This window comes from Pygoscelis adeliae, unplaced genomic scaffold, assembly GCF_000699105.1.
Source record: "Pygoscelis adeliae isolate BGI_AS28 unplaced genomic scaffold, ASM69910v1 Scaffold241, whole genome shotgun sequence".
Taxonomy (NCBI): Eukaryota; Metazoa; Chordata; class Aves; order Sphenisciformes; family Spheniscidae; genus Pygoscelis; species Pygoscelis adeliae.
The window spans coordinates 3,538,897-3,557,520 of record NW_008824056.1 but is presented as its reverse complement, the minus strand read 5'-3'; the positions used below and the strand labels follow the sequence as shown (position 1 = coordinate 3,557,520).

Sequence of the window (18,624 nt, the reverse complement as noted above, 5' to 3'; positions counted from 1 at the left end):
GAAAAAAACGCAATTCTTTAGGTTAGATTTTTACAGAAGACTGTAACTTCAAAGGGACGTCACCAGTCTGGGTGCAGGCACATCGCGGTGTTGAGCAAAATCCCATCCCACTCGCTGTACTGCCTATCCCTTTGGGAGTTTCTAGATTAACTGGGTGGAAATAGAGGTTTGGTTTTTTTTTCTCTTTAGGGAAAGTTCTTGAATTCAGAACTTTGTTTTGCATCTAGTTACTGGAAACAAATCAGTTAGTTAAGATGTTAGTATAGTGCAAGAGAAAAATGCAGGGATGTTGCCTGTATAAAATGGTTATTTTAGAAAAATATATGATTATTTCTTTGAGAAAGAAATTATTTGGTGATTTTTTGAGGGGGGAATATATGCCGCAGAACATACGGCAGTAGCAGAAGGACACAGGTGACAAAGAAGTAGAGGTAGTGAAACTGCATGAGAGCGGGTTTAACAAAGGGATGTAATGGATAGGAGAGAGGTATGTAAATAATGGATAATAACATTGAATAAGTAGCTGGACTGTATCTTTAGCACTATGCAAAAAAAGGTTCTAATGAAATGACAACGAGTTCCAAAGTGACAACAAGGAAATAATTTGCATAATGAACAATTAACCAATGGTGCTTATTACTGCAGGGGAAGTTTGAGGGTGAGAGCCTGAGGTCGGGCACTTGGAAGCGGTGATGGGTTGCAGGCTCCCGCCAGGGCGCATGGGCTCTGTCTGCTTTTGTTTGGTGCTGACCCTCGCCAGACCTGCGGACATATAACAATATTATGACAATTTAAAGTAGATAAAGGAGAAAGAAATTAAAGGCTTGGCATCCCCGGTTTCACTGAAATGGGTGACAAAACTGCTGGACATGGAAGGTTGGGAAGTACCAGTGCAGAAACCCAAGGTGTTGGGAGTCTCTCCACTTGCAGCGTGGTGTGGGCTGAGCTGGGAGCGCTGCCTGTGAGGCTTTCTAAGGAGTGGAGCACCCCGATGCTCCCATCTGGAGGGGATGGGACACCATGCTGGGTGTATGCTTAGCTGAGCTCTGCGGTTCCAGCGTGTGTTTTTGCAATTTAAATTTTGTGAGGCCTGTGTCACTCTGCTTTCCTCAGCTTGTGTTGGATCAGGTGTAGACTAGAACATTGTAAAATGGAGTTGGACTTCCCTGGACTTAAAGGTTGGGCTTCTGAGCTACAAAACTTCTTTAGGCTTAGTTGAAACAGATGATGTTTAAATAGAAGAGCAATGGCGATGACTGAACATGCTAAGTTTTATAACCAGTTAGTCTCCCGAGTTGAGAAAAATTTGAAAACTTATTACCCTGTATGTTGTATGTATGAATTAATGGTAATTGTGGAGTCTGCCTAGTTCACGTGACACCTAAAAGTTCAGGATTGTGCAGTTATTTACTCGGCCTACGGAGGAAAGATACACAGGCAACAGATTTCTTTGTCTAATATGTGAGAGAGAAAGTGACAGGGCATATTTATTGTCCCATTTCTTTAAAGCCATCATTGGATTAAATTTATTTTGAATGGCAGGCAAGGGTCTGAGTCCAAGGATGCTTAGTTGTACCATGAGGCAGTTGAATCAATTGCCAAATTGGAGTGTTATGTGAGCAATTTGTAATTCACTTGAGTCAGGAAGCAGTGTCAGAGCTGTCCTGTAAAAACTCCCCCCAGCTGCGGAGGGTATGGTTTCCATACATCCACGGCACAGCACTGGCGTTCCCTGCAGTGGGAACAGCCTGGCTTTGTGATTTCTTTTCATTTACCCACAAAATCCTCTTTTGTGCTTGCTGTCTCAGAAGTGTTGTGAAGCTCAGCTGTGCCACGTGCTGGATCGGCACGAGCTTCGTGTTTTTCTGGGCTGAAAGCTGTATTGCAAACATGGGAAGTTGCCAGTTCAGATGCATCTGACAACTGCCTACAGCTCGGACCCTCCTAGGCAGATATCTGACCCTCGTTCTTCACCCTCGTGGCAGAACACGTTAGAGTTTTGGATCTAGTAGATTAACAAGGCAATGGATAGTATCTATCTTAAGGAGTATCAACAAAAGAGTTTAATTAGTGGAAGCAGAGAATTTTAATTTAAAATTTCTCTGGTATAGTATTATCTAATTGTGGAAGTAACCATAATCATAATTCAGAATAGTCTTTACTCAAAGGTTTTTCTGTAGGCAATCAGGGCCAAGAAGGTATTCTTTCACTGACTCGCTGCAGGCGGTGTACAGTGTTGTGAGGGGCTTTCAGCCCAGTTAATCCTGGTGAGATTTAGGAGATTGTGAAAGCATAATCCTAAGCAAGATACTGGAATGGGGGTTTAGTAAGGTGCTGCGCTGGTTCCTGGAGTACCTCGCCATCACAGCAGCCGCAGCACAGGCGCCTCAGCAAGGCTGGGGGTGCGGGTAAGGCTCTGTGCTGGGCTGCAGTCAGACGGGCATGCAGCAAGCCCTCTGCTGCTGCCAGTGGTGGCATGCCTGGGTGGGCATGTAAAAATTTCAGGGGGTTTTGCTGATTTTTCTTCAGACTGGAAATGCTCTTAGTTCATTCTGCTTTGGGAAGTTCAACAATATAATCAGAAATAAATAAGCATGAATCAAGCTGCTTCAAGCCTTAAATATAGATGTTCATTTCCAGTGTTGGAGAAAGGTTAATTTTGTTTTGCTTTTGTTTTGCTTTATTCCACCTCTTGAGTTCTAGTACTCTGTTGCTTCACTAAGTCTCAGATGCTGTTCATCATTTACTAGTATTACTTGGTAATAATTACAGATGCCTCCATGACAAATACCACACACCGACAAGCATTTGAAAGTAGCAGGTGCTGCTGTTGCTTTCTTTTAAAACCTGTTTTGCATGGAGGTTTCTGGTGCTTGTCCAGTTTGCATGTCTTGGGAGCACTGAAAATGCTACTTTCCAAAATTTCATAAGCAAGGAAGATAAGATTGAAATGAACCCATAACGTAATTCGCTGCAGTCTGTCCTCCAAGGGGTTTTTAGAGGACTGGTAAATGGACTATTCTGTGGCCTTTGCACAATGTCCGAGCTGCATCGCTCTGCATCCCTGCATCAGGTGCAAATCTGACTTTCCTGAACTTGGAGCCTAGGTGTATTGGAAACCTGGAAAATAAATTTGAAGTACAAGCGATGGTGATGCATCACACCAAACAGCTGAAACAAACGTTAAATGGTCAAAAGAGCGTTGCTCCACAGGGCCACTCTTTTGGCTGCTCAGAGGAGACAGACCGTTAAAGCTGCATGGTTTTTACCGTATTGTCCAGGATGGGTTATGTGGCCACAGTAAAAGTTCTTATACATGTGGTATAGATGAAGATCTCGTGGCCAGTTCAGATTAAAACATACGCTTTCCTCTCTGTTTTTATTTCCTTTAAGTACTTGGTTTATTCTGCTGCTTTAGATTTAATGCAGAGGTGGTAATGACACAGGAGTGCCTGTAATTAGGAGGATGAGCCTTAGCACCTCTTGATGTCCAGAATAGAGGATGATTGCTACTTAGGAACCGCATGTATAAACTGCAACCATCATATTTCTAACAGTGCTAACATCGAGGAAGTCACACGTGTTGGATTATAAAAGACTCCTTGCAGTAGCTATTCATTACCTTCAAAGGCTTAATATGAGTTTTCCTTTGCCTTATGCACATTTTAAATGCAAATGCTATGAAGAGGTGATTTTGCTGTTAACAAAGACCAGCTCATTAAGATAAAACTGAAAAAAAAAGTTCTGTTCCCTTTTGTTGTCACATTTTTATGATTTTTGTCCATGCTGAGGATGACTTCTGTAACTATGAATATTTGTCAAAAAAATCCTGCAACTGCTCCTGTCCAGAAGGAATTTTACTGTGGTTGTAATTTATATATTTTTATGATGGTTTTCCAGTATGAGCAAGGAAGGACACTGATGTCAGCTATCCGGTGTTGCCTGAAATGATCTGGTTTTGTACTGCTTGTTTGTTTGTAAAGCGGTGGCAGAATAATCCTGCACACAAACGTGCAGGTGCTGCCAGAGGGCTCAGAGATCGGCTGGAGTGTGAGCAAAGCTCGGATGTGTAGATTAATGTGCTTTATACACCTAATGACTGTAAGGTGTGGAATCTGGCTGGGTTTGATCGCTTCCCTAGGGAGTCCTATGTTCAGATCTGTTCTGCTGTTTTCAGCCTCACACAGGGCAGAGGAGCGGCAGGAGGACCCGGGGCAGGCAAAGGCTCCAGGGCTTTCCTTTGCCTACACATGTGGTGGTCTCCACTGTTTGTGTTCCTTAGGGATTAGAGCAGTTGCCTATGATTATTATTAGGTTTTTTATTTTATTAACAATTATATATTGTAAACTTAGTTTCCCAAGTAATGCAGCAAAGTAAACAACATTTCCTTCCTACTACCCCATAATTATTTACCGAAAGGATAAACACGTGAATGGGTTTTCATTGCTGTCCTCGGTGACATTTGGAGTCTGTTCCGCTGTGCATATGTGCAATTGTAATTCCCATTAGTGTCAATGAGAGTTCAGAGCAATTAACAAGGAAAGAGAAGGGACCATTAGAACCGTATCACAGTTGTGATGAAACTTGAATACATCCCAAGATAAAAAAAAAATACACATTTACTATAAACAGTTGAGAGGTGAAGGTTTTGCATGTGGCATTTTTATAATGGAGCGTGGTTCCTGGTAAGGATGTTCAAGCGAGCAGTCGATGTCACCCCTTCCCGTTCTAACTTCAGCGGTTTGTGCAGGGTGAATGTCTTAGTCATTGCTTTGTTTGGAGAATAAAGCCAGTGACAAATGTTGTTTTACACTGTTATGTGCATTCAGAACCAGCAGTAAATTTTCCTGCTCTGAGGCTGATCTGAAATTTCTTCCATAGCTTCAGTGGATGCAACAGGAGAGCGACAGCAGCAGTGCTGAGCTGGTGTAGGTCGACGCACATGAGGCTGTCCGTGCCCATCGGGCTGTTTGATGACTGTGTGAGGGTTTGATGTGTGCTGACCTCGGGATGAAATCCAGCTATGTATCAGGAGAATTGCTTTTCCTCTGGGATCAATTATTTTTTTTAAAATGTCTGCTTGCTATCAGCTACTACCCTGTGAAATAGTCCATGTTTCAAATTATGTGCATGTGATGCATTGTTATAAAAGAATATTTTTATCCAAAATATGTTTATTTTAGGCAGCTGGGAAAACTCTTTTAATGTACTGTAAAGAAAAAAAGTCAAAGTTTGCAATAGATGTAATCTGTCCTGACTAAAGTCTAACTTAATTTCTCACTAAATGCAGCCTGAATTTTTAATGGGATCGTTGCTATTTGGTATTAATTAGAAATCAGCAGCAGTTTAAAAGGTAGAAGTATACTTCTGTCAGTAGGATGCTAAATAGTGTGCTCAGAGTTCATTTTTGTTTGAATCTACAGATTGCACAGGAAAACCAAGGAAGCCAAGCTTGGCTGTGAGTTTTGTGTAGCCAGATTATCATTTCCATGAGCCAAGTGTATAATCAGCATTAACCTCGCGCGGGGGCACGGGGCAGTGCTGCCTCCCTGCTGCCGCGCAGCCCGCGTGCCAGCTCAGCCCCCCAGGTCTCTGTGTCCTTCTGCAGCCCCGCTACCTCCTGGAGCTGCCGGTCGCAGCTGGCAGGAAGTCTCGGAGAGAAACAACTTCCAGCCCTTATTTGAGCGCTATCAGAAAGTGTGCAAGTGCCTGTGTTGCTCTTAGGACCTTATGCTTTTGGCAAATATGCCAAATATTTGTTTTCACAGAAAAATATTTTGGGACATAAATATGTAAGCTGTATATTGGTGGCTGAATCGGAATGAATTTCAGCACAATAAAAAGAACCTGTCTAGTACTTATTTAAAATATGTTTAGTCATTTGGCATTTTGAGAAGTGAGCTTTCACATAGCCTTCCATTGCTAGCCCAGCTGTATTTGACTCATTTTATCAGTTCTTTGTTTGAATGTACAGGTGGGAGTTTGAATTTCTACATATAGTCCAGGTTTTCCTATTGGAAGCATACCTTGCTGTCTGCTGCTCAGGGAGGCTGCTGTTGTAAAAGGAATTTTTTTTCACTTACGTACTTGTCATTACCGTTACATTCAGAGTTGGTTCTTACAAAAGTGCATCAGTCTTGCTTGCAGTGGCACAGAAAAAAATTAACAGAGCGTGCACTGAATTTTTCCCTTATCTCACTATACCACATTTTATATATCTTGTAGCGAGGTGTTTTGTTCTACAGTTTTAGACTGTGTTTCAGAAGATTAATAGACTTAGCAGCCCTGTTTGCTAAGCTTAGTGATGATAACAATGTAATAAGTCATGAGACGGTCGCAGATCATCTGGCAAGGCAAAATATGGCTTGGGCTTGAACTTGGAGGAGGTATTTTTTGGAGAGAAAAGTAAAATGTCGAAAGTGTTATAAATAATGCGTCCTGACATGTGTGGCTGTAAGTTCAAGTTTGCCTGAAGAGCCTGCATGGGAAGCTCGGTTGACGGCATCTGCATTCACCCTCTATACAGATACAGAGGGACAGCATTTATAAGGTACATGTATGGTATTTAGTGCAGCAAGTACAAAGCACAAAATTGTTCCTCTGGCTGAGGTGGGGTGAAGATGGCAGCATTGCAGGCTGGAGGAGCGGAGGGCAGCGTGGTGCCGGACCCCGGGCTCCCGCAGCCGTTGCTGCCCACTGTGAGCGGTGAGTAAGGACTTGAGAACCCAGAGCATGTTTGGGCTCCGGGCCCAATCCTGCTTCCAGAGAAGTTACTGGGAATTTTTCCTTCTAAAAAAGGGAGAGCAATCAGAGCTCGTCAGCTCAGTTCTGCAAAGCCCTCAGCACTCCTCTCTCGGTAGTCCTTTAACCCCAAGCTCCCCCTTTGTACGGGGAGGAGATGGTCCACGGGTGCATGGCCAAAGCCCACCACGGGTCAGCCTGCAGCGGGGCGTGTGGGACGGGAGCTCGCCCCTGAGACAACTTTAGCTCTGGCATTGCAGTGACGTTATCTCCACTGCAGTGACACCTACACGGTGTTCAAGGAAATAAGATTTTCTTTTAAATTTAAGTAAATTGCTGTAGGAGAAAATGAAGTTTGCTGTATTAATTGGGTCTAGATGTACCCCAGGTCTTGAGCCTTTAAACTCCGTGCTCCCTGGGGGCACCATGGAGGAGTGTGCAGGCTCCAGGAGCTCGCTGAACCAGGCAGATGTGTCAGGTTTTCCAAGCAGGTTGCCAAGCTGAAGGCAGCAGTAATTAGGCCCGGATTCACCATAGAAAATACGTGTCTCTGTGTGCGCAGGCGCCTGAGAGCCAGTGCTCCAACATCTGCTGAGTTTGCTTGCAGAGGTGCAGGCAGAATGGCGGCTGCTCTGGGGCTGGCTGTGCAGAACTGCCTGCCCTTCCTCCTCCTTGCTGATCCCCGAGGGTCGGTGTTTGCCATCCCAACTGACACTGGCTATTTCGGTGTTGCTTGTGCCATCTGGATTCCATGGAAGAAAGGTTCTGTCAACTGCACATACTGACAAAAACAGCATGATTTACTTGTGAGAAATAAACTCTAATTTTTCTGTGGCTCTCTGAGGCTGGAAAAAACAAAATCCAAACAAAAAATGTTTCTTCCAGTGTTTGGGAGACTTTATTAGTGCCTGGGCAGCGTTCTTGACTTCATGTGATCACTTTTGGTTTTCAGTGAAATCCTTTCCATATGTAACTTTATATGGGAATCCTTCAGTGCTCGATACATAGGCAGAACTTAAACTGACTTTGAGACTTCTTTCACAAGCTGTGAGAAATCAAAGGTAGTGAGTCCGTGATGCTGATAATGTAATTATGTGCTTCTCAGCTTTTTGATGTGTAACAGTTAAAAATGTTCTTCTGGGAGCGCAGACACTTGCTGCTATGACTTAGCTTTGGAAACTGCTTAGAAAAAGTCCCTGGGAAAATATCTTGCCTTGCTGCTTATCAGCATTTTATTGAGCTCCTGTATTTATGTGCAAATATATTCCATAAATAAATCTTTAATGATGTGATTTTTTCTGAAAAGTAGACGCAGCTCTGTTCAATTCTTCTAATTAAATACAGCTAATGGTGGCAACTAAAATACAAGAATTGGAACTTCTTTCACTCATTTTTCTGCATGACTGACAAAATTATTGTTTTGGGTTTGTTTGTTTTGTTTTCTACAACTTCGAAGCATTCTGTCTTTAATCACCATTTTTATAAAAATTGCTTTTCTGAAATCTTTTCAGAAGCTATTTTCCAAATATTCCATGTTTTTTTGTATAGACTAGAATTTTAAACTTTCATATTTGGTGTTTTTAAATGGCTTTTTAGAGGTAAGAGTGAGAATACAAGGAAAATGGTAATCTTTTGAGCTTTTTCCAAAATTCCTTCACTGTGTTGTTCAGTTTGGGTAGCTTGCACAGGTGCATTAATGAAAAAGGAGACAGATCGAGGAGAACTCAAGTAGAGGATAGGGAGGAATCTTCCATGTGAGAAATACTTTGGGAAAGCAGATAAAAATAGTGGAGGTAGACAGTTACGATAAATGATTTGGGTATTATGCAAGCCTCTACACTTGCTGTGCAGTGCTGAGAGCATTAATTGGAACAGTGCTGGGAGGCTCGCAGGGGTCAGTGCAGAATCACTGGGTGTTCTCGTCCCTGGAGGCTGAGGGGTGGCTCAGCTGTTCTGCCTGTGCGAGCTCCCGAGCACGTGGGCTCGCACCCTCACCATCTGCTTGGCCGCGGGACCTCTGCCACAGCGCTTCTTTAGAAAGAAGATAGACAAGGAACTGCAGAATGAGCGCTCAGCACGTGAGTGGCACCATTAAATGGGCTTGAGCACTTTTTTGAATTGGATTTTCCTATGGCATCATTCTTTAAGAAATAAGAATGTTTAAAGCAACTCTAATGGCAGGGGTATAACCTGAGTCTTTTAGACACTTAAAAATTGTCTAAAAACTTTGGGCCACACCTGTGGTCCTTTGACATGTTAACACTGGTATTTTTATTCTGTTGTAGCAGGCTTTTTGGGGAAAGTGATCCATTTTTATGTTGCATGAAGATATAGAGGCCGTTTCTTCTGCAAGAAGAATTAATGGGAATTTGAAGGTTATGTGCTTTGGGATTTGGCACCGGCTGAGCATAAAAAAGTTTGCCTACAGAGTGAGCAAAAAGGACACAGTTCACTTTTCCTTGCTCACGAAGGAGATTGTATTGGAGACCCGGCTGTGAGCCTTGTATGCAGGGCTTTGCTAGAGTGGTGGGAAGCGCTGCTGCCTCGGCCTGACCTAAGCAGCGAGCAGCCTGAGAGAGCGAATCGCAGGCATGTGTTGTTGGAACAAGAGCAATCCGGCAGCTATTACAACGTGAGACCACAAGGAATACAAGGATGCAAGAGGGTAATGAAGGGTCCACATTCATTCTGCCTCAGAGACATTCCTTGATTATTCCATGGAAGATGGGAGCTCAGAAATAGTTCAAATAGCTCAACCATGCGACAGCTGTGAATAAAAACTTAGCAAGGTAGTGGGTTATGACCCGATCCATAACCCAGAAACAAAAATTACTAAAGATCTGACTGGCTGAGCTGGAAACCCCCTGTAGCTACCATTTGCAGTGATGCAGAAGACGGTGCCACCGCACTCACTGCACCTTCCAGCGGGGCTGCTGCTTGCTCTTTTTATTTTTTTTTTTTTAATATAAGTTTAGTGACCTCAGATGATAACAGCCTGTGGGTGATCTTGTGTGCCTCTGTGTGTTACACCAATGGTGTCCCTGAAGCAGTTTTCGCTCGGTGGCCCCAGGAACACCCCAGGACCCTGCGCCGGCTGGGATTTCTGTTGCCGTGCTGTCTGCAGGGCTGCAGGCGTGATGGCATTGCAGCTCCCTCCCATATGAGCACAGACCTTCTGGAAGGGCCACCTTCTGGGCGCTGAAGTAACCAGAAATCTCTTTTTCATCCTCCCCAAATTTCATCTTTATTACCCACAGCAGAAGGCCAAAAACAAGAGAAAAGTTGTATGCAAGCATGCACTGAAGTAGCGTTACACCAGCTGGGTCATTCAGACATTGGGGAATCCATGAACAAAATGAGTGTTAGCAAAATTCATCACCAAAGCCAGCTCTTGGTGTCATTCCCAGAGCCTGACTGCTCCCAGGAAATCAGAGAGCCTGATCTTGGGAAGGTGACAATGCAGGAGCTGCTTTTCCTTCTGACTAGTCATAGCCTCCGGAGCTGGGGAGGAAGGCTAGCCTTAAACCCTGTGCTCAGTGCACCGCTGCACCGGGAGGGTATCCCCATTAACTGCATTGCTGCTGTCTCGCACACTGGGAACAGCCTTGCTAAGAAGTCCCTTTGTAATTCATGTCCATCAGTCATGGCGTTTCTCCTGGCTGAGGTTTTGTGCAGAAGAAACTGCTCCGAACAGGGGCTGTCAGTGGGTTGTTTTTCATGATTATTGTTAGCTACGTAAGTCTCACGATTCAAGATGAACAAGCATAATAATAAATTACAGCAAATGCTGGTTAAAAAATGATCTCAAAGACATTTTTTCACTTCTTTCCTAAAATAAAGCGTAGTCATTCAGGTTTTATTATTTCTTTTTAATACTGATTTGGAGCTTTTCCTTGATGTCTGAAGACACGTGTTTATTTAGCTTGGGTGAGATTGTTCACGATGCAAAATTAATCGCATCAATAAGTGTTTCTGTGCTGCTGAGCACTGTATGTGTAGTGATCTCTGTTAAGGAAAGCGTCTCTTAAACTTGATTAGTTTTGCTGTAAATAGAAGAATCATTTTACCCTTACATTAGTGCATAACAGTTATCTCTGATACCTTGGATGGTGACAGAGCATAGAGAGTTAAAAACCCCATTCTCTAGGATTTAGATTCATACATAATGAAAAGAAATTATTTTAGGTTCACTGTATTTTCTGATAAGTCGTATAAGTTTTTACTATCCTGGAAGGATATGACTGATGAATATAAATTAAATGTAAGGCCAGAATGTATTAAAACATAGAAAATACTCTATTTTGGATTTAAGAGTCTTTAAGAAACAGAAAGCTTTGAACTGAAACACAGTCGGCTTTATCTCCTGTCTTGCAACAGATGCTGGAGTAGTTTTCCAGTACTGTCGTTGCCTTGTGAGTCATGTTAATGTTAACAGGAGTCAGGCAGTTATACCCTCGCACTAAGCTGGCGATGCTTCACTGCTCTGGGCGTCCCTGGCGTGGCAGTGCTGCGACTGTTGGAGACTGGGGTGATTTCAGAGGCGCAGGTCCCCCGGGCCCTTACTCGGGAGGTGCTGCATGGTGGTGCGCTTGGCGGTGCTGTGGTGCCAGGGTGCCGCCTCAGTGCTGCCATGGGTCTGTCCAGGGGAGTACTGCTCTCCTTCAGTCCCTACCACATCGGCGACCCCATTTTCACCCATTCCCGCATGATTTTCTCATCCTTGGAGAGAAGCATGTGATTGTCACAGCATTGCCACAGCTCACCGTTACTGAGCTGAAGTGACCAGGCCATCGAAACCTGAGTTCTAACTTGCTGTCGAAAGCGGAACTCTGTATAGCGTGTTCCTCATTATCTGTATTCATGTCCCTTTTTGTTTGCCCTCAAGTCAGATGCAAGATGAAGCAATGCATGTAATTATAACTTCTGATTGGCCTCGCTAGGAGCATGCCCGTTTATGCAGCAGGCAGTTAGTGGTAAGGTGCCCCACACTGAATTTTGCTGAAGACGCCACGGTCCTCCCTGGCAGGCCCTACTGCACCGGTCTGCCTCTCCGCAGGGTGAGCAGGGGTGTGTGGCAGTTCAGGGGAGTGGGATGGTGGGGTGTGACCGGGAGTGGGATGATGTGCCGGTTTGGAGCAGGTGACACGAACAGCCTCTTCTGTTTCTGGTAATTAAGTTCGGATTTAATCTTGCCAATTAATTTGATGTGCGCAAGGGTGTGGTGGCTGCATCCAGACTCCTAGTTCATAATTATTCACATAACAAAGCAATCATCATGCAAACGGGCGAGAGCTTTGAAATCTAGAGTTTGGTGATGGGGGCAAACGTGGGAGGGAGTGCCCGGACTGGGGCAGGTTAGCAAAGCTAAGTGGAGGAGCTTGTTGCTTGGAGCAAATGCTATTAGTAGTAAATTAATAACAATGTTAGTACTGACCATGTATATGCTGTAATCCATCAGGTGCTCACCAGAGTGGTCTCCCAAGACTCAATTTACACACTGCTGGGATCCAGCCATTTCTGGGGAAGGAAAAAGCCACCCTTTGTAACCAAGGCCATGTGGCAGCTGCTTTAGGAAGTGAAAAACGGTGTATCTGATTTTAAAATTGGGAACCTTTCTAGAGGTCACGTAGATTTAATTTAGAACCTTAATAGTAATAAGGTGCCAGTATATTTTCCCTTGCTATAAAGTAGATGTTAAGGCATCTGACCTGCAAGAAGCTAGGCTGGGTGTCTGCTGCATCTCACACAAATGAGAGCTCCTCCGGGTCACTTTTCCTCCCTGAAACCATCGGCATCAGCTGAATTCGATGTTAGAGGGAAGCAGTTGCTTCCCTTGCTGAGTCATGGCCATTGTTTTTTTCTGTAGTAGTTGTTATCATGGATGATGCTAATAATCACGTCTATATATATGTATAATATTTTCTATATATACACACATGTACAGTTAGAAATCACCTGTCAATATGGGAGTGTTTTTCAGTGATGTGTAGCTATCCTTTTTGCCACTGTTACAGGTACCTCCCAGTTTTGAGTCTCAGTTGTGGGACTTGTCCTGAGGTTCGGCATGTGGCTGTGTTCTTGAGGAAAACACCCAGAAACTGCTGCATGCAGGGCATTCTTTATTAGTATTTGGCTGCATAATCAACAGGCACTGCAGCCTGCTCCCACTGAAACAAGCAGGAGAAGTGACACGTAATATAAAGTCATGCATGCATGATGCAGGAGAGAGTAGGAAACATTTTACATGTGAAATGTGCCTTTCTAGTGGCAGGGGACAGTGTGGGGTGGACAATTTGGAGTGACCGACCTGTTGGGCCAGCTGTGCTCACACACCCCGTGCTGCGCCAGAGGAGATGCTGGGTTTGTGGGAGACTGATCTCGGCGTGATGCCATTGACGTAGGTCATCTCGCTCCTCTCCTGCATCACTTGGCTTACGTGCATTTGTAGTTAATCAAACAAAATGTCTTTAATGTGCAAGAGTGATTAATAAATAGCTTTCTGCTTTTTAGAAGGGTACATAGTTGTTTATGTATAGTTATGGCCTCTTAAATGTCTTTGTATAGAAACTCAGTGTTTAATATTCATTAGAACAAGCACATAACACTGATTTTAATAAAAGAGCTCTTGGTTATTTCAGTTCAGTTTGTTTTCTTTTTAAAAAAACCTAGGAGTTTTAAGTTAAATCGCGAGATTACTGTTATTTTTAAAGATAAACAACTTCTTTTTAGACTTGCGTGGGAAATGTCACTTATTTTATGGTTGAAATTCCCCTATGCCAGGATAATGCAGAACTTCTATTTCTGAAACACATTCTGTAAATGTTATGGTAAAGGATTATAGTATGGATATGTTTTTACTACCAGAAACAATATCTGCAACTTCAGTGGTGTGGGTGGATATGTGAATGCTTTGTAATACATAAATTAATGGTAAAATGGATGAAACGCAGAGTAGTCCTTCCTTCCATTTTGTGTCTCTGGCTTACCAGTTCAAAGAGAATAGTAGCCAGTAGACACATTTCCTGGTCTAGAGACAGTCACTGACCTTTCCCTATTTTAGTTTATAAATACACATCCATCTAATGCTGTCAGGTAATGAGAATTCTGCATGTCTCTGAAGTCCCAAATTTTGTAAAAGAGATTGATATATACCATAGGTTATAAAAAAAGAAAAATATCAACAGGCATATTTCTTGACTTAAAGTTTTTTTTAATTACAGTAAAAATTCATAACCGTATACTCTTTAAAGGAGAGAGGGTTTATGGAATTTGCAGTATAACTTTCTGACTTGAAAATAGCATTACTCTAATCTAAAATAAGAAAGGATTGGGCTATGGGATTTGTACGTCAGTGCCGTTACACTTGTTAGAAATTTGTTCACAGTTTGATTAGGGATGTAAATCTTGGAGAACTGATTTCAACGAAATACCTTATTTCTGCACACTGCAGTAACGTGTGCTCAACTGGGGGGGGCTTACTTTATGACGTTGCCTCTTTTTTCATTATTTATCCAGTTTTCATGAACTGAGTACGCTTGGATGTGTTAAATTCAGATGTAATGTCACAGTTAGGTGTTTCTGCTAAAACCGTTTCAGAAACTGTGAAATATACTCAAGATAAAAACACGTCTGATGAGGATCTGCCTGAGAAGCCCACTGAAGTCAGTGGGAGGTTGCACTGCCTTCCCAAGCAACTCTGTCAGAGCTAAAACAGTACAGAAATAACCTTTAAAGCACTACTACTAGTACTGCTACTACTAAAACTATGTATATTATGCAAAATATCTGGGTCATAGAAGAAGTGTTGGCAGTTTTTTTACAAATCCGGTGTGGGACTTGCTTAGTAGTTCAATGCTAATATGTGCTTGTAGTTTTACCAAGCTCTGTTTATGTCACAAGTTGCTGGGCTGTGGGGGGCTATGACGTACATCTCAAATGGTACAGTATCAGGGCATTCCCACTTCAGAGCTGGCTGTTCTGTGCGGCTGCCTTTGCGCTCTACTTTTTCCCCAATATATGCGAAAGTACCAAATTGAGAGAGGGGTCTATTTGCTTTTACGTGCTGTCGCATCGGTGTAGTGGGTACAGTTCCTACAGAACTAGAGTACAAGACCAGTTTGGTTTGTTCAGCAGTAGTTTACTAAAGAATATTTTTCTTTAACCAATCCTTCACTGTTATGTGGCCAAGATGTTAATTAGCTCATTGTTTCTGCTTAATTTTGTGACAGCGCTATAATTATATCCGTCAATTGTGCCATGAAGTAATTGCTGTATCTTTTCCAAATTTTATGTTGAGATATGTTATTGGTAACTTTGAATTTGGCAGAGGTGTTTTGAAAATACTGTAAGGCGGTCAGTAATTTTTGTATTTCTTTATTTAAAAGACAGCCATTTGGCAATTTCAAGCTTTGAGACTGTACTGTCAATGTAAATAGAATATTGATTTTATTCCATTTCCTATCTCATTAGAGTCATTGTCATGAGGATGAATTCACATTGTGTAATTATCTGTTCTTGCTGACAGTTCTCATGTCATTGAGACTGGCGTTTTCAGCTTCCACTTTCTCTGAGCATAAAAATAGCATTCTTCACTGCCGTGTTCTTCTTTAGTGTTGTGCTTTTTGCCTGTCCAGCTTTATACATCTTTCTTTCCAAGAGATGTGTGTGAATTGAGATAGAGAAAAAAGGAACGTCCAGCAAACCTAGTTACAGGAAGAGTGAAAACAATGGCTCCTCGGGAACAGTTCCCAGTGCAGTGAGACACTCCTGTTCAGATACCTTATTTTTGTGTCAAAGACTGTAACGAGAAGAGGAGGAAAAACGTGTCATTAACCTGGCTGTACAACATTTCTTTATAGCAATAATGGGAAGTAATAAAAATGGAACATATTTAACCAGAACTTAGAAACTGTAATCACATGGTCCTTTGTGTGTTAGTTTCACTTTCTTGGGCATTTTCAGATAACCTTTCCATTGATTTGTGAAGTTGTTTCTTAATCGTTTTAATTGACCCAGCTCAGCAGACAACTAAGTCATCTCTCTTACCTTCCTAAGGAATGACTTCTCAGTGTTGTTTCTCTCTTTTATCTTTTCTGAGAATAACTTTTTAATTTGCTTTCAATATTTTTAGCTGCATTTTCCTTGTATTCCAAATAATCAGTGAAGGCAAAGTTTTATGCTTTGTCCAACCAATGTTGCAACAGTCCCAAGACAAGTAGCAAATACTTTAAAATTTCAAAAGGTGAACTTCGAAAACTGCCTGTGGATTAAGAACAGCCTTTAGTACTGACTGGCCTACTAGGTGGAGTCTGGAAACTGTCAGCCCCCAAATAAATTTTAATTAAATAAAAAAAAATATTAAAAATCAACTCAACCCCTTTCCTGTCCTCTCACTATGGTTCCTCCCTCTGGATTTGTTGTGGTCTTTCCTAGCTTATCAGAGACAGCCCAAAGAGACACATCACATATATCTGCTGGGGTTTTTTGCAGACAGTGGTGTCCTTTAGTATTTGAGGCTTATTGGGGACTCCTTATTGATGTGGAATATCACAAGCGAATTTCAAAGTGAGGGGAAAATAGTTTATGCAGATAAAAAAAAAAAAGATTCTGTGCTAACATCTTCCTTTATTTAGTGAAGATATTGAGGACATACCTCTGGTCTGAAGTCAGTCTTTATTTTTGCTAGAAGGCTATTTTTAAAGCTGATATTTCTGGCTATGTTTTCAGGTAGGTAACAAATTCTGACAAAACAATTTTTCTTCAAGTAACTGTGCAGACAAAATATACATCTAGCATTTCTTCACATTCAGAAGATTTACCTCTGAGGCATCACAGCTCCTCAGAGTAATACTTTTCTTTTTGTAGTTGGCAGCCTGAAGAACGAAGGGTGAAATTCAGCCTTGTTTAATGCAGTTACAGATATATCACTGACCTCAACAGGAGCAGGATTTCACTGCAAGTGACTAGTCTGACTCCAAATAGAAAACTTATTACAAAGCTAGGAATAAAACATAGTTTCTTGAGTTTTACTGGGAAGATTACTCCTTTCACTACACGTGAGCACAAAAGATAGTTTTCATTTGTTTTCTTTTTGTATGTTGCCTTTATGCTATCTTTCCTCCTAAGGGGTGACTGCTCTTGCAATGAGACTGAAATTAAGTATCTTGTTTTGAAAATGTGACCTTTAACTTGCTTTGGTTTAGCATGTAAAATATATCAATTGCTGCTCTAACTCTTCTTGTTGTTTGGAAAAATCGATGCTTGGTATGGATTGTATACCAAACTGATGAACAGGAGAAAATCCACACGTAGAGCTGTTTCACAACTTTGTTGTAGAGAGCTCTTACTGCCTGCATCGGCACCACCCTCTCCTGAGGGTCTCGCAGGGAATAAACGTTCATAACAAAATAACACTCAGAAGTCAGCATTTTGTGCTGTGCAAGAGCGATGGTGGGAGAAAGTGGATACATCTATTATCTTTATCTGCGGAGGACAGGGTGAGTTGCAGTACACTTTGGCTGGAGGCCGGGTGATGTGTTTTAGGATTCCAAAAGCTCTCTGTTGTGAAGGGCAGTCCCGCACGAGGTGGCTGGGGATGCCTGGAGCCCATCCCACCAGGGCACCCAGGTGGGCTTGCTGGCGTGCGGCTGTGGCCAGGCGGCATCGTGAGGTCCCAGCATATTGTTCGGTTCTTTCAAATCTCTTGGCGCTAACCCATCGTGGCTGAGTAGTGTGGCACAGGTGGGAGAACCAAACTTGTTTGCCTGAGCACTTGTTATGGAATGAGTTTTCAAGACCCAAGTCTCTGCTGTATCCCCAAGGGCTGAGCAGTAGTGACTGCTGGCACGGGATGACCGACTTCTGAATTTTAGGCAGCTGAAGCAAATGAATATCTGTGTTTACCAAGACGACACCTAGCTGTTAACTTGTGCTTGCAAGTAGTTATGCATGGTTGTTTGTCTCCTGCTAGCAGGGATTAAAAATGTGTGCGTGATTAGAAGTGTCCTGGCAAGGAAACCATGGTGCCTGTTACAATCTTATTAGCTGTATTAGGTGTGCTTTACTTCTCCTGTAGTTTGTTATTCTAATCACTTAGTCCCTGGGAAAAGACGCCTCGTAGATTTTCCTCATCTATTGGTTTGCATCCACGCTGACCAGCGTCACTTCCCAAGATGTGTTTTTGATGACAGTGTCAGTGATGCTGCTTTGGGGGGGTGGTGGTGGTGGGAAATACGAAGATTATGGAGCAGTGTCTTTAGAAAGACAGGGATGTGAACAACCTTCCCCCTAAACGCAGGCGGGCGGGATGCTGCTGGGGGTTGCAGTCCTGTTGTTGGCGTTGCCCGTGGGCTCCGGTGTGCCGCAGCGTGCTGTGGGCACTGCCGTGAGGGCCCCTCTGCTCTGTAGTCCAGGCTGCTCTTTTGAGATCTCCAGGCTGGGACAAGAGTTACAATTTATTACGGAGTTACATTTACACGTGGCACCAGACTTCTGTGGCAAAGCTGGGCATCTGAAACTTGTCTCAAAGAAACACCTGTTCCACCTTGGCATCTGAGGGGAAGGGTTTACCCTCTCATTTCTAGATGTTAAATGCCTGGGTGTTTTTTTTTAAGTGAATGATGTTTGTCACTAAGCTTGTAGTTCACCTGCAATACGTTAATGGGAGGGAAAAGAGTGCTGAGTAATCATTCTCTTCTGGAAGGGGCAGTCACACACGTGCAGGCACATTATTTCCTGAGGTCTTAGATGAATACAGATCCAGGCTAGTTTGTGGTGACCCCAAAATGACTATATATTAGCGACTAGAGTTATATAAGAGTGCACGGTTGTTGTCTCAGGCAATCAGCTGTTGCACCAGAGCCGAGCCGGTCCTGTGAATGAGC

At 42.8% G+C, this 18,624-nt stretch overlaps 1 protein-coding gene across 5 annotated transcripts in view; it reads left to right on the top strand.

Moving 5' to 3' along the window:
* Positions 1-18,624, top strand: part of MBNL1 (muscleblind-like splicing regulator 1) — a 113,080-nt gene that overhangs the window by 9,444 nt on the left and 85,012 nt on the right. The window lies entirely within an intron of this gene.